We start from the raw sequence: 14,609 nt of genomic DNA on the forward strand, positions 1-14,609 counted from the left end.
CTCTGTGGAGTGGGAAGCAATGTAGACTTTTTAAATCTTAATTTGGATGCAAATGCTAGAAACTGAAAAGCAGTTCTAGAAATTAATCTTGAAATGTAACATCTTGTTAAGACATATAACTACTCAAAAGAATTTAAGGGTCAGACGATATTTTCGACATTATTTTCTGAATGTCAATTATATTAGCTAGACCATAATGTCACGCATGGTATTGTTCCATTTTGACGAAAGTGGGTCTAAGCAACCCATAAATGAATTAAAATACACTGTCATTGACACTGTCGACTAGTTCTAATGGCGAAAACATGCTTACATTTGCACGTAAATTAGGGCGAAAGCGAAAGGTCTGCTAAGTGCCCATAACTTGCTTTTTTACAAAGCGCTTCATTTGCACGCTTTGCACGTGTATTCCATGTTCCCAATGCTGAATTTCCGTATAATTTGAGCTTGCGTTCGTGTACGGTGCACACTCCAAATTCGACAATGGTACGACGTCAACTGACTATCGAAGATCGAGGAAGGGCTATTGCTTGGCTTCAGGATGGCAATACGCAAAGAAATGTTGCTCTGAGACTTGGTGTCAGTCAGAGTGTCGTTGGCCGACTGTGGCAACGGTACCAAGCAACGAATTCTGTTTGAAATCTTCCACGTTCGGGAAGACCCCGAAGCACTACAAATAGAGAGGACCGCTACATCACCAATATGGCTCTACGTCAACGCACAACCACTGCACGCCGATTACGTGACAATCTGCGGACTGCGAATGGAACTCGAGTGTCTGATCAAACCATACGCAATCGTCTGAGAGCCAATAATCTACGCTGCCGTCGCCAGGCTGTTCGACCACCACTCCTACCACGTCACAGAACGGTCAGACGTCACTGGTGCACAATTCATCTGCGGTGGCAACGTGTTCAGTGGGGTCGAGTGATGTTCACTGATGAGTCCAGGTTTAGTCTCCAGTTCAACGACGGTCGGGTTCGTGTCTACAGACGTCCTGGGGAGCGCTTCGCTGACGTTAACATTAGACAACGTCACCGGTTCGGTGGTGGCGGCATCTCTATCCACCACAGGACCCCCCTCTATGTGGTGGATGGCAATCTGAATGGAATCCGCTATCTGAATGAGATTATCCGGCCGTTGGTTCTCCCAGGCCTTCAGCAGATGGCGGCGGGGCAGTTCTGCAGGATGACAATGCCAGACCCCACCGCGCCAGGGTGGTAACGGACTTTCTCAGACAACAAGGTATTGCCAGGATGGATTGGCCAGCATATTCGCCTGACTTGGCCCCAATAGAGCACGCCTGGGACGAATTAGGCAGGAGAGTTCGGGATAACCATGCCCCTCCGGCCAACCTTCATGATCTGGGTCAACTTCTTATGGCAGAGTGGCAGGCCATTCCCCAAGAGTTCTTCAGACGTCTGATCAACAGCATGAGGCAACGATGTGTCGAGTGTATTCGCGCCAGGGGTGGATTCACACACTATTAAACGAATGTTCTAATGTGTAAAATCCATGTTTGACAACCTTCAACTTTGACAGCATGTCATGTGACTTTCTTGTATACAGTGACGTTTATTTGTGGGGTTTTGTAAATATGGAACAATAAATTAAATTTTTGGTGTAGTTTACATCATCAATCTAATACACTCTGAAACTTATTTGGTTATCAATTTTTGACCCTTAAATTCTTTTGAGTAGTATATATATACATGTATACATGTATACAGTTCAACTTTTTTCAGTTAATGCAGAAGACAAACATTGATAAAAGCTTATGATTTTTAAGTACATTTGAAGTCCTGGATGTATTTGAAATATTGTTAAACAAGAATAAGATGGAAAGCCAAAGCTGCTTCTGAAAGGACTATGAGAAAACATATTGTGCATTTTGAGCAACATTTGCCGTCAGTCTCCTGGCAACTGTGAGCTTTAAACATGGCTCACACTGCAACAAATTTTGATTCAGCCAATTTTTAGACATATGGAGTATTTCCTTGAAAATTGTTTAAATATTGGTAATTTAAGGAATATTTTATTAGCCAGACTAAATGTGGTAGCCAATTTGTATTAAAAAAAAGTAGCAATTCGCTAATTTGTCAATGAACAGGGTGAGCCCTGCTTAGTCTCTTATACTATAGCAGCTATAGATCACAAGCTTGAATAGGAAATAACACAATCCTACACCTACAGGTTGGACTATACCAATTCAAATCCCATAGGCGACCATGTTAACGTTTGTGTTTAAAAACACTATATGCAATATATCAACCAAACTATGACCCATAAATATCAGTACTACAACCCCTACCTCAAAGTATTAACTGCAGAAAATGGTACCTTTCATGGCTCATTTTTGGTATAACCAGATGTTTTTACAACACCCCTAGTTTCGCACAAAATTTTAGTACTTTTTTTTACATGTACCCCATACATGTTCCAAGCACAAAGCTACTTGACACAGTGGTACTAGATGAATTAAAATTGTATACATTTTTAGCCCAGATGAAACTAATTTTTGTTACAACCAACACACTCACATTTATAACCAATCACAGGACTTGTGGTGTTAACTTCTCTATCAAAAGTTCAGTGCACCTCGAACTTCGACCCAGCCGGAAATTAATTGGTATAGTGCTACCTATACTGATAACATATATGTTTCAAAAGGTGGCGAATCATGTGTTTTTATAACAACCAGGATCTGGTGTCTTCTAACATAAACTGACAACTTCACTGAAACTGTTGTTTCTACAGTGCAACCTAATATAATGTACACCTCACAAGGCACATGTATTTTGGAAAGTTTTGTACAAATGCAATATGTCATATTTGAAAACAATAATTAAAAAATAATAATACTCCTGAAGATATTTACTGTCAGATGTGTGTGTGTGCTCAGCTATATGTGTAGACAACATGGATATTCAGAGTACCTCAACTCCTTAAACCTATTCCATCGAAACACATGTACTTGACTGACCCCTAGATTATGAAGACCTTAATAGGCACATCAAAGAAATATCAGTATTAAAAAAATGCAATGTCTGAGGAAGGAAAGATCAACATGACTGCACCTGTATGAAGTAATGACTTCATGTCCTGCACATCACTGTTGGAGGGAAATCCTGTATGCTGAGTGTGGCTGTCTTCAAGTTACCATGTGCGGGAATTTCAAATCCATCAGCTATGCAGATTTTAAAAATGGACTATCAAAACCATTGGCAGCCACCAATATTCCTGATTATATTTTATGTATACCCTACTGTAGTTGGAGGTTTTAAATATTTGTAATATTTGGAATTATCATGCAGCTTTCACATATTTATTTTTGATTCATTACTAAAAAAACATGTTTTTAAATGACATAATTACCTGAACATCTATTTTATTGCATTTTTTTCTAATCCAAATCAATACAATATGTATATTGGATGTATTCCTACAATCTGTAATCCAGCATATTATTTAGCTATTAACATTGGATAATACAGCTTTAACAATAAAATAAATTATCAACTCACACCAAGGTAGATAATCAAATCTGGAAAAATTGGTTCTAAATCTAGTATACACTTAAAATGCACTTCATGGGAGCAAACTAAGTGATTATTTTTTAAACAGATTTGATCGGGAGAGCTAAAGATATGTTTAACAAGCTTATTGTTATGTATAAATGAGAACAGAAGGCACAATAGTGACCAAAAATTTAATTATGGCTTTGGTAAAAAAATTCTTTAAATTAATTTCTTTGTGTGCATAAAACTACAAATTTGTCTAAAATATGACTTAGCACCCTATAAGTATGTCAAAAGAACAATAAAAATCAAGGTCTTTAAAAAGTTAAGCTTTCAGAAGTACATACATGAAACATTAACTATGTTTATGGAAATTAAAGACATTAACCCAATATTGGCACATGTTATTTTTAATATAAAAATAAATTGCTATTAAAATCTAAGTTCAGATTGCCTAGATATATTACCATATTTAAGAGTAGTTGTATATGGCAAGTCAAACACCATGTAAATAAAAATATTCAAATCTTTATAGTATGAATTATAGGCCAAAACCAACTTTTCCTCAGTGCAAATTTTTATTCAAACTCCATTCAGAGCCATGTATAGTAATTATTGTCAAGGTCAAGGTCATTGTGAACTTACATGGCCGAGTGACGGCTAATTAATCAAATAGTATAGTTTAATTTAATTAAATGACACAAATCATAATCTTTTTTATTATGCACTGAATATGTGCTATAGGTTGGACTATACCATTTCAAATCCCATAGGCGACCATGTTAACGTTTGTGTTTAAAAACACTATATGCAATATATCAACCAAACTATGACCCATAAATATCAGTACTACAACCCCTACCTCAAAGTATTAACTGCAGAAAATGGTACCTTTCATGGCTCATTTTTGGTATAACCAGATGTTTTTACAACACCCCTAGTTTCACACAAAATTTTAGTACTTTTTTTTACATGTACCCCCATACATGTTCCAAGCACAAGGCTACTTGACACAGTGGTACTAGATGAATTAAAATTGTATACATTTTTAGCCCAGATGAAACTAATTTTTGTTACAACCAACACACTCACATTTATAACCAATCACAGGACTTGTGGTGTTAACTTCTCTATCAAAAGTTCAGTGCACCTCGAACTTCGACCAAGCCGGAAATTAATTGGTATAGTGCTACCTACAGCCTACAGCACTCATACCGCTGAGGTCACCATGTACATGTCATATATATTACACTGGCCATGGATATTGCACTCAGTCTTTATAGATTTTTGCAATGGTTTTTCTTAGATCAATGTATAAATATAACAATAATGACAGTTTATCAACTATCAGTTAACATAACAAATACCATAAGTCTCTGGAAATAACATTAACAGATTAATTGCCCATTAAATCCATTTTTCAGTTTAAAAGTATCAATAACTCAACAAAATGTCCTAACATTATTATCATACATGTATATTTCATAGACATCTCAAATGGGGGACAGAGGGTACTGTCCCCATCCCACCCCCGAAAATAATATTACTGGCCCATTTAGTTGCCGATATCATCTGATGCCTATACCCATTTTACACATTAATTTTGTTTTTAAGTTGCATAAATCCTTTTTATGAGGGTTATTTTTTATTGTGTATTACGGGGGGGGGGGGGGGGGGGAGGATTGTGTCACCATAGTCTGTTCACAGTGGGAAAGTGTAAATACAATCTACAATTCATTCTTTTTGATTGATGCCTATGATGCCTTTATAGTGTTTGTCAATGAAAATGATTCCTTGGAAAATGCTATATTGAATAACTAGCCAGGCATGGTCATGTGCCAAGTATGAATTGCCAAGTGTCAAACATCCACGTGCTAATTTATGCAATAGTTTCATCTGCTCAACAATGAGTACAGAAAAACGTACAGGATGGAATGAGTCGACTACTCGACAACTGTAACTTGTCTGTGGTGAAGTATGAATCTAGCTTAAAGCAACTCTTGTGGCTACTGCTTATCAATAAGAGTAATCTATGTGGCAGCAGTGAGATTCATCTCAATTTCTAAACTGAAGTACTGCACCTTGGATGTGACAATGAACCACCCAAGTTACTGGTCAATTAAATAATGTGTGTGAGTGTTAGTAAACAAACAGTCCTTCCTTTGTTAAATTTTGGAAAGGACGTAGCCAGTTGTAAAGAGCTTGCCCGATGCACAAATTTTGCTCTGGGATCGATCCCCATCAGTGGGCCCATTGAGCCATTTCTTGTTTCAGCCAGTGCACCATGACTGATATACCAAAGGACTTGGTATGTGCTATCCTGTCCATAAGATGGTGTATATAAAAGATCCCTTGCTACTAATGGGAAAATGTGGCAGGTTTCCTGTCAGAATTACCAAATATTTGACATCCAATAGCCGATCATTAATAAATCAATGTGCTTTAGTGGTATTGTTAAACAAAACAAACTTTAACTTTTAGTCAATTAAATAATGTGCAGGGGGGGTTGTTAGTAAACAAACATATCTTCCTGTGTTAAATCTGTACTCGGGAGAACTGAAAATCAGATTCTGAAGAAAATAAAAATAAAAATTGTTGATCAGTAGCACTTCCTTCTGGAGCCTCTTAAAAAGTCGGTTACTATGGCAACGTTGGGCAAACAATCCTTTGTGAGTATGACTGGCTGGTCCAGGGGTGATACAAGAGGTTGTTTTTCGTCTGCACCCAAACATCACAGCCAGGCAAAGTAATGAAAGAAGCAGCAGAATAAACATCAATTAAGCAGCTTATCCCCTGGTGGAGTTTGCTGTATGTGGTGATATTTACAACAAACTAGCAAATATGAAAAGGTTCCATGAAAGACCTGGCCGGGCCACAAAGCACCGTGCTGACAAACACTGCTCTGGGCTTCATTAGATAAAGTCTTCCAATAAAAGCATCCACATCTGGCATTTGCAATCTCGCCATTGGTAAACAAAAATAACAATCAGCAAACACATGTGCCAATCAAATAAATGGAAATCTTAATACAAATTTCCTCAAAGTAAACACAGAATGGCCCAACAAAACTGGGACGAGCTGAGCTGGGCAGCTCTTAAAACCAACTGGGAGAGAGAAAGAGACAGACAGCAAACACACACACACCAGAGCTGTTTAGTCATGGCAGAGTAACCAAGTTGCAACACTGGGAGACATGTACTGATTTGAGTTCAACAAATAAACAAACACAAACTGGTCATAGTATTACCTCGGTTACACAAAGAGGCGCCAAGGGCCGGCACAACCTGCTTTTCACAATTTAAAGGAAACAAAGAATATACTGAATGACAAAAGAACTGAAAAAATTTAAAAACAAAAAATTAATAATATTTTTTTTATTTGGTACCTCAGTTACAGAACAAGTTCTAGGAGAGACACAATCTGTTTTCTCAAGATACAGAAAGGAAAAAAGGAAATATACTGAACGAAAAATGAAATACGAAAATCTTAAGGGTTTTTTCTTCAATAAATAGGCTAAATATGGGCCTAAACGGTTCAAGACAAAAACTAATGGCATTTAAATGGAATAATTTTAAATAAAATAAAGAAAACCAAATAATTTCTTTTGTTGTACATTATATCTGTTAACATCTCAGCACATTTTGAGCGCTAACAACCCTTTTAATGCAGGTAATTTTGTGGGACTTGTAATTATTTGTAATATGTCTGAGATGCAAAGCTGAATACTTTGAATAAACAAATAAAATTACTTCGCTTTGGATTTTTCAGAACTGTTTAAATATTAAAATTTGTGTGGTCTGGGTTGGTTGTTTTTTTAAATTTAAAATCATGACTGAACATACCCTAGGATGGGTGGAGAATAGGACAGTGGTAAAGTGCTCGCTTGATGCATGGTCGATCTAGGATCGATCTCTGTTGGTAGACCCATAGGTATATCAAACGCATGGCATGTGTTCGCCTGCATGTGGGATGGCACAGATGATAAACAATCTCACAAGCATCTTTTGCCATGTACAACTAGTCAGATTAAGAAATTAGTGCCAACAAACCCGAAATCAGAATGACCAACTGGCATTAGTACATTAGATAATATTAAAAAAAGAAAAGAGAAACTGATTAGTTCAAATTTACATAAAATGAGAGTAAAGCAGTCGCGACCCACACACACATACTGATCAAGTGAATTTTCTCATCTTTTTTTCAAATGTTATGAGGGGAAGCATGACCCCCCTCCCACACTAAAACTAAAAATGTTGCTTGCTACAATCTAGGAACAAACACCCCCCTACCCCATATAAGTTCTGCACACATGGCTGTAAAGTTTAAATAAACACAAGCTGTCTACAGTTGCCTCAGTTTCTAGCATTTGCATCTAGATTAAAATGTCAAAAGAGATTGCTTCACATTGTACAAAATTATTCTGAGGTTTGATCAATTGAGAAAAACCCATACCACAGAATTTCTGAAACTACTCGGGCATCTCTTACATATATTTCACCACAGACAGAGCAGCACATACCACAGCCTTTGATATAGAGAGAGCACTGTTTGGTAGAGAACACAAAAGGTTGATCGGTTCTCTGGTACAGTGCTCGCCTCAGGGGAAATTGGTGGCAGGATCAATCATCCTCGGTGGATTCAGGGTTTTAGCCCTGTTCCCCACAACTGGTACATCAAAGGTCATATGTACATGGTCATATGGCCCTTACCCATGTTTAACATCTATCTGGTGAATAAAACTGAAATGTTGGTATGGAGGTATCAGACTTTAAATATATCCTTCATCATATTTATTGACACTAATCTGCTAAGCTAATTTGTCATTATGTTTTTTATTATACATGTTGTACTAGTAAAAAGATATAAATTGCTGTAGGTAGAGATCATCATGGACGGCACTTTTGTGGCATCGGTAAAACTCCCCAACAATGGCAAAATGTATACACCTGGGCCCTGTCCCACGAAGCGATCTCAGCCCTAAAATTACTGTAAGCGCATAGCTACCCTATGCATTTAAGTTGATCTTAGGGCTAAGATTACTGTAAGCGCATAGCTACCCTATGCATTTAAGTTGATCTTAGGGCTAAGATTACTGTAAGCGCATAGCTACCCTATGCATTTAAGTTGATCTTAGGGCTAAGATTACTGTAAGCGCATAGCTACCCTATGCATTTAAGTTGATCTTAGGGCTAAGATTACTGTAAGCGCATAGCTACCCTATGCATTTAAGTTGATCTTAGGGCTAAGATTACTGTAGCCCTAAGATTACTAAGTACTGTAAGCGCATAGCTACCCTATGCATTTAAGTTGATCTCAGGGCTAAGATTACTGTAAGCGCATAGCTACCTTATGCATTTAAGTTGATCTCAGGGCTAAGATTACTGTAAGCGCATAGCTACCCTATGCATTTAAGTTGATCTCAGGGCTAAGATTACTGTAAGCGCATAGCTACCCTATGCATTTAAGTTGATCTCAGGGCTAAGATTACTGTAAGCGCATAGCTACCTTATGCATTTAAGTTGATCTTAGGGCTAAGATTACTGTAAGCGCATAGCTACCCTATGCATTTAAGTTGATTTCAGGGCTAAGATTACTGTAAGCGCATAGCTACCCTATGCATTTAAGTTGATCTCAGGGCTAAGATTACTGTAAGCGCATAGCTACCCTATGCATTTAAGTTGATCTTAGGGCTAAGATTACTGTAAGCGCATAGCTACCCTATGCATTTAAGTTGATCTTAGGGCTAAGATCTCTTCGTGGAACAGGGCCCTAGTGTACATTAACTGCCAATATTCAACACTTACTCGTTTGAATGTCTATATACAATAAAATAACCTTTCAATCATGTTTATTTGCTGTAAATGTCACTTTAAAAAAGATATTGCCAAAGGCAGGCTCAAAATTGCCATCGGGTGGCCGTTTCAGTCATGGCAATTATTTTTAAAAATTGCTTTGGGAGGCAAATTCTTAAGGTGGAACCCTGAATGTGACATCAGTATTAATTTGAATCACGTCTCCATATTGACAAAGCTTTTGCTTGATGTGCAGTCGGTCTAGGATCGATCCCCGTTGCTGGATCTATAGGGCTATTTCTTGTTCCAGTCAGTGCTCAACAACTGTTATAACAAAGGATGAGGTATGTACTATCCTTTCTGTGTGATGGTGCATATAAAAGATCCCTTGCTGCTAATTGAAAAGAGTAGCCTATGACGTGGCGACATAGGGTTTCCTTTCTCAATATCTGTGAGGTCCTTAACCATATGTCTGATGCCATATAACTGTAAAAAAAAATGTGTTAAGTGTGTCATTAAATAAACCATTTCCTTCCTTCCATATTGACAATTGATTGGCGCCTACGTCAGTGGATAAATGAAGATTTTAAACATACTTTATATTGATCATGACATCATGTTTTCTTGGGAGAACCACTATTTTCACTAACTGTAATCCATGTCAGGGCTTCTAGAATGTTTATCAAACCCACTAGCCATGGGATCAGTGATTTTAAACATACTTTATATTGATCATGACATCATGTTTTCTTGGGAGAACCACTATTTTCACTAACTGTAATCCATGTCAGGGCTTCTAGAATGTTTATCAAACCCACTAGCCATGGGATCAGTGATTTTAAACATACTTTATATTGATCATGACATCATGTTTTCTTGGGAGAACCACTATTTTCACTAACTGTAATCCATGTCAGGGCTTCTAGAATGTTTATCAAACCCACTAGCCATGGGATCAGTGATTTTAAACATACTTTATATTGATCATGACATCATGTTTTCTTGGGAGAACCACTATTTTCACTAACTGTAATCCATGTCAGGGCTTCTAGAATGTTTATCAAACCCACTAGCCATGGGATCAGTGATTTTAAACATTTACTAGCCACAATTAAAAATTCACTAGCCATACTTTACTTTAAATTAATACAATTAAAAGATTACTAAATAATAGTCATAATCAGATATGTCACCTAAAGAACAAGATAGAGATTAAAAATACTAACATTGGGGGGTTGGGGTAGGGCCAGGATAATCATATTTACTAAATAGACTTAACTGCAACATTTGACCGAAAAACATTCACTAACCATCGGGCAAGACAATAATAGTTATTTACTAGCCCAACATTGAATATCACTAGCCATGGGAGTGGGGCTACTATAATCTAGAACTAGTAGAAGCCCTGTATACTGTGCATGTAAAAAAGTGGATGGGGAGCAGTGGTCTACACTGGGCTTTCCCAACATGCATGCACATTCATGATGTAGCACTCACAAACAAAATCCCTTTAGGATGCAGGGTTTTTTTTCCAGCCTCCAACGAACTTTGTTTAAATTACATTTCTGGCCTCACCCAGTACATGGCCACATTAGCTAACTGCTAAAATGTATTCAAAGTGGCTAAAACATTTAGTTTTTGGCTCATAAAATATTCTTTAAATTAACCACATTTTAATAATTTTGAAGGAAATATTTGAATGTATACATGTACATATCTAAAAACTGGCTAAACAAAACATGTTCCAGTGTGAGCCTTATATTTTTGTAAATGTTTTGGCACACACCCATCATCTTTAATTTATCAAAACGCTAAATGGATGAAAATCTTTGCAACTTGACCTTTTACTGAAGCATCTCTTAGTTTTAAACACACACACACACACACACCATCACCACAAATTTCTCATCACATTCTTGGATTTTGCCATCTGTTCCAACCAGAGAGGTGGTGCAGCCAGGACAATGACATCACAAACATTATTAGTGTAGTAATTTTCATCCAACTGTATCTGGGCTCGAAACTCACCACAGTATGGTGGCCCAAAATAAATTATGGTACGCCGATATGTTCAATTTTGCAAACCACAAGCAAGATTTTAATGTGGAATAAATATATGCAATACAAAATTTATAATTAATAGCGGCTCATGTACTTATAGAAAGAAGATCACCCAAATAATATTTTGGGGGCAACTAACGGCATTATTTTTTAATATTTAAAGTCACACAAATGGGACTTTGGTCGCATTTGTCGACTGGCAGATTCAGGGCCCATGTATGGCAACCACTTTCAGTAAGTCATTAGACGCCTTGTTGGATATTACTACTTACTGTTCACATGTCTAGTTCTTTAGTTCGCATCAGGGAACAGAACAGATACAATATGTTCATGACAGAAGATTCTAAACACAGATCACCCCCCACCGGAATTGAGACCACAAAGATAGCTGCACCCAGGAAGCATTTCGTTATGGCATTCATCTTTGTATGCAATAGTTACCACAATGTATGTATGGTAGTCGACTGAACATCAGTGCACATCGAGGCGGAGCACCAAGTAAGTACAAATAAGGCTGTTGGCAGTGTACATCAATAGAGGAGATGCGATCTAAAGCATCAAGAACTGTTAAAATAGACGGATGGATTTGTAATGTCCATGTACATCGTCAGGGTTTCTGCCAGAGGGTAAAATGGGTATGGCGCCATACCCAGATTTTTTTGCAATTTTTTTTTTTAAGTTAACCTTTTAACAAAATTAATTACTCTTATCATTAATGTATGATTTTCTTAACCCTAACCCTAACCCTAAACTGAATCAATGTTCTTTCTGGGGGAGGCCCCCCACACCCCCTGTTGACTGCGGTTGCATTCAATTCCATAGCACCATACCCAAAAATTTCTTTCTGGCAGAAACACTGATCATGTGTGTAAAATAGACGGATGGATTTGTAATGTCCATGTACATCGTCAGGGTTTCTGCCAAAGGGTAAAATGGGTATGGCACCATACCCAGATTTTTTTTTTTTTTTTTTTTAAGTTAACCTTTTAACCAAATTAATTACTCTTATCATTAATGTATGATTTTCTTAACCCTAATCCTAAACTGATCATGTGTGTAAAATAGACGGATGGATTTGTAATGTCCATGTACATCGTGTGTGTAAAATAGATGGATGGATCTGTAATGTCCATGTACATCGTGTGTGTAAAATAGACAGATGGATCTGTAATGTCCATGTACATCGTGTGTGACGGATAGACGGATGGATTTGTAATGCCCACGTACATTGTGCGTGTAAAATAGACGGATGGATCTGTAATGTCCATGTACATCGTGTGTATAAAATAGACGGATAGATCTGTAATGTCCATGTACATCGTGCGTGTAAAATAGACGGATAGATCTGTAATGTCCATGTACATCGTGTGTGTAAAATAGACGGACAGATTTGTAATGTCCATGTACATCGTGTGTGTAAACTGTATATCATCATCAAATGTACTGAACTGAGGTCAAGTAGGTTGGGAGCTTTTCATGTTAAAGGTCAACTTTATAATAAAATTGTGTACTGGTACTCTGAAAAGTTTAAATCTATTTTTAGATTTCAAAACTGTATAATTTGTATTCCAAATAACAAGCAAAAGATGTCATTGCTACTTTTGATTAATCAAAATACCTAAATATAAATATTACAAATTATTTGAATACAAGGATGACAAATGACATAGTTTTTATCACATTTAGTTAAGTACAGCTAGAGGGGGAAATCGCACAAATTATGTCACTATTCAAGGGAGGTTACTCAATCGTCCTGTTTGGAACCTTTTAATGCAGGATGTACCGGCCTCGGTGGTGTCGTGGTTAAGCCATCGGTCATAAGGCTGGTAGGTACAGGGTTTGCTGCCCGGTACCAGCTCCCACCCAGAGCGATTTTTAATGACTCAATGGGTAGGTGTAAGACCACTACACCTTCTCTCTCACTAACCACTAACAACTAACCCACTGTCCTGGACAGACAGCTCAAGACAGTTGAGGTGTATGCCCAAGACAGCATGCTTGAATCTTAATTGGATATAAGCATAAAAATAAGTTGAAATGAAATGAAATGTAGGATTTTCAATGATTTATTAATATTACTAAAAATGAAAACACATCATTACATATATCTTGGTATTCGACAAATTGGCACACCATTTTGTCTGGTCTTAAATAAACCTTTAATGTTTACAGTTCCTAACTTATGCATATCAAATACTCAAAGGTTTATTCTGTAGGCTTTATCATTCATGGTAATATGGGTGATGCATTCCTAATGTTGATCAGTATACTATTAATAGTAACTGTCATGTTTCAACCAAAATTAATTGGGGTGTGTGTATTAAATATTGAAATGCCACAGTCTTAATAAATGTCGACAATAACTTCATACATGAAATTTATAAATTTTGTTTACGAATAAAAAAAACCCTGCAATGGCTGCCGTAGAAAATCAACAATCTTGTTAAACGGCCTTTGTTTAACTGTGAAGCTTTAAACTAAATTACGTGCGATTTATTGATACGGCAACCAGTAACGAGTGATGGCAGTTCTTTTTGAAATGCATGACAAAACCGGACAACGTGTATATTTCGAGTAACGGTCCCAAGTTTTGGGTAGACAGCTCATTTGCTATGCAAATTGTTTATTGGTGAATGGACACCGGGATTGCCGTTAACAACAGTGAACTCGGCGCGAAAGAAAAAAAAAATTGACAAAAAATAGAAATATCTACAGAAAGAAATTTCAATTAAAGTTTAAATATCTGAGAATGTCTGTGAAATGCTTACCTTTTATCATCAATGCCACGCTAAATAAGTAACACTTATCATCAAATATCTCTCAAAGACAACACACAGCGGGCGGAGCACCGTCGTAAATAAAAATATATCAATCCGCCGAGTTGTGAACCAACATATGTACACGTTATGTTTGTGGTGTCTGATCTTTAATAAATAGCAGTATATGCATTATGAAAATATTTTAAAATTATTGTTTCGTATTAGCACTAAATATTCCAATGTCATAGTCTGTTTGTAGCTCTAAACAATCGTTCGCGGATAAACATTGTTGTTCTAAGTAGTTAAAGGGACAAGCAATGACGTCACAAGCACCTGCTGTGTAAACAGAAAATAACAAACAATGAGAACGATGATGCACAAGGGTCTATTTTTGCTGCTATTCCGACAAAATAAAATAAGAAACGTTATTCTATCGTACATATCCTTTTAATAGTACATTCTGGTATAAATAAAGAATG

The 14,609-nt window shown here is 37.0% G+C and overlaps 1 protein-coding gene across 4 annotated transcripts in view; it reads right to left on the minus strand.

Moving 5' to 3' along the window:
- The window catches only part of LOC121367466 (forkhead box protein P1-like), a 118,488-nt gene extending 104,240 nt beyond the window's left edge, over positions 1 to 14,248 (minus strand). For all 4 annotated transcript variants that reach the window (XM_041491649.1, XM_041491650.1, XM_041491651.1 and 1 more), the window contains exon 1: positions 14,140 to 14,248. The gene's annotated coding sequence lies outside the window, so the exon portion shown is untranslated. The remainder of the gene's footprint in view (positions 1 to 14,139) is intronic.
- Positions 14,249 to 14,609: the final 361 nt, after the last annotated feature.

Source organism: Gigantopelta aegis, chromosome 3 (assembly GCF_016097555.1).
Source record: "Gigantopelta aegis isolate Gae_Host chromosome 3, Gae_host_genome, whole genome shotgun sequence".
NCBI lineage: Eukaryota > Metazoa > Mollusca > Gastropoda > Neomphalida > Peltospiridae > Gigantopelta > Gigantopelta aegis.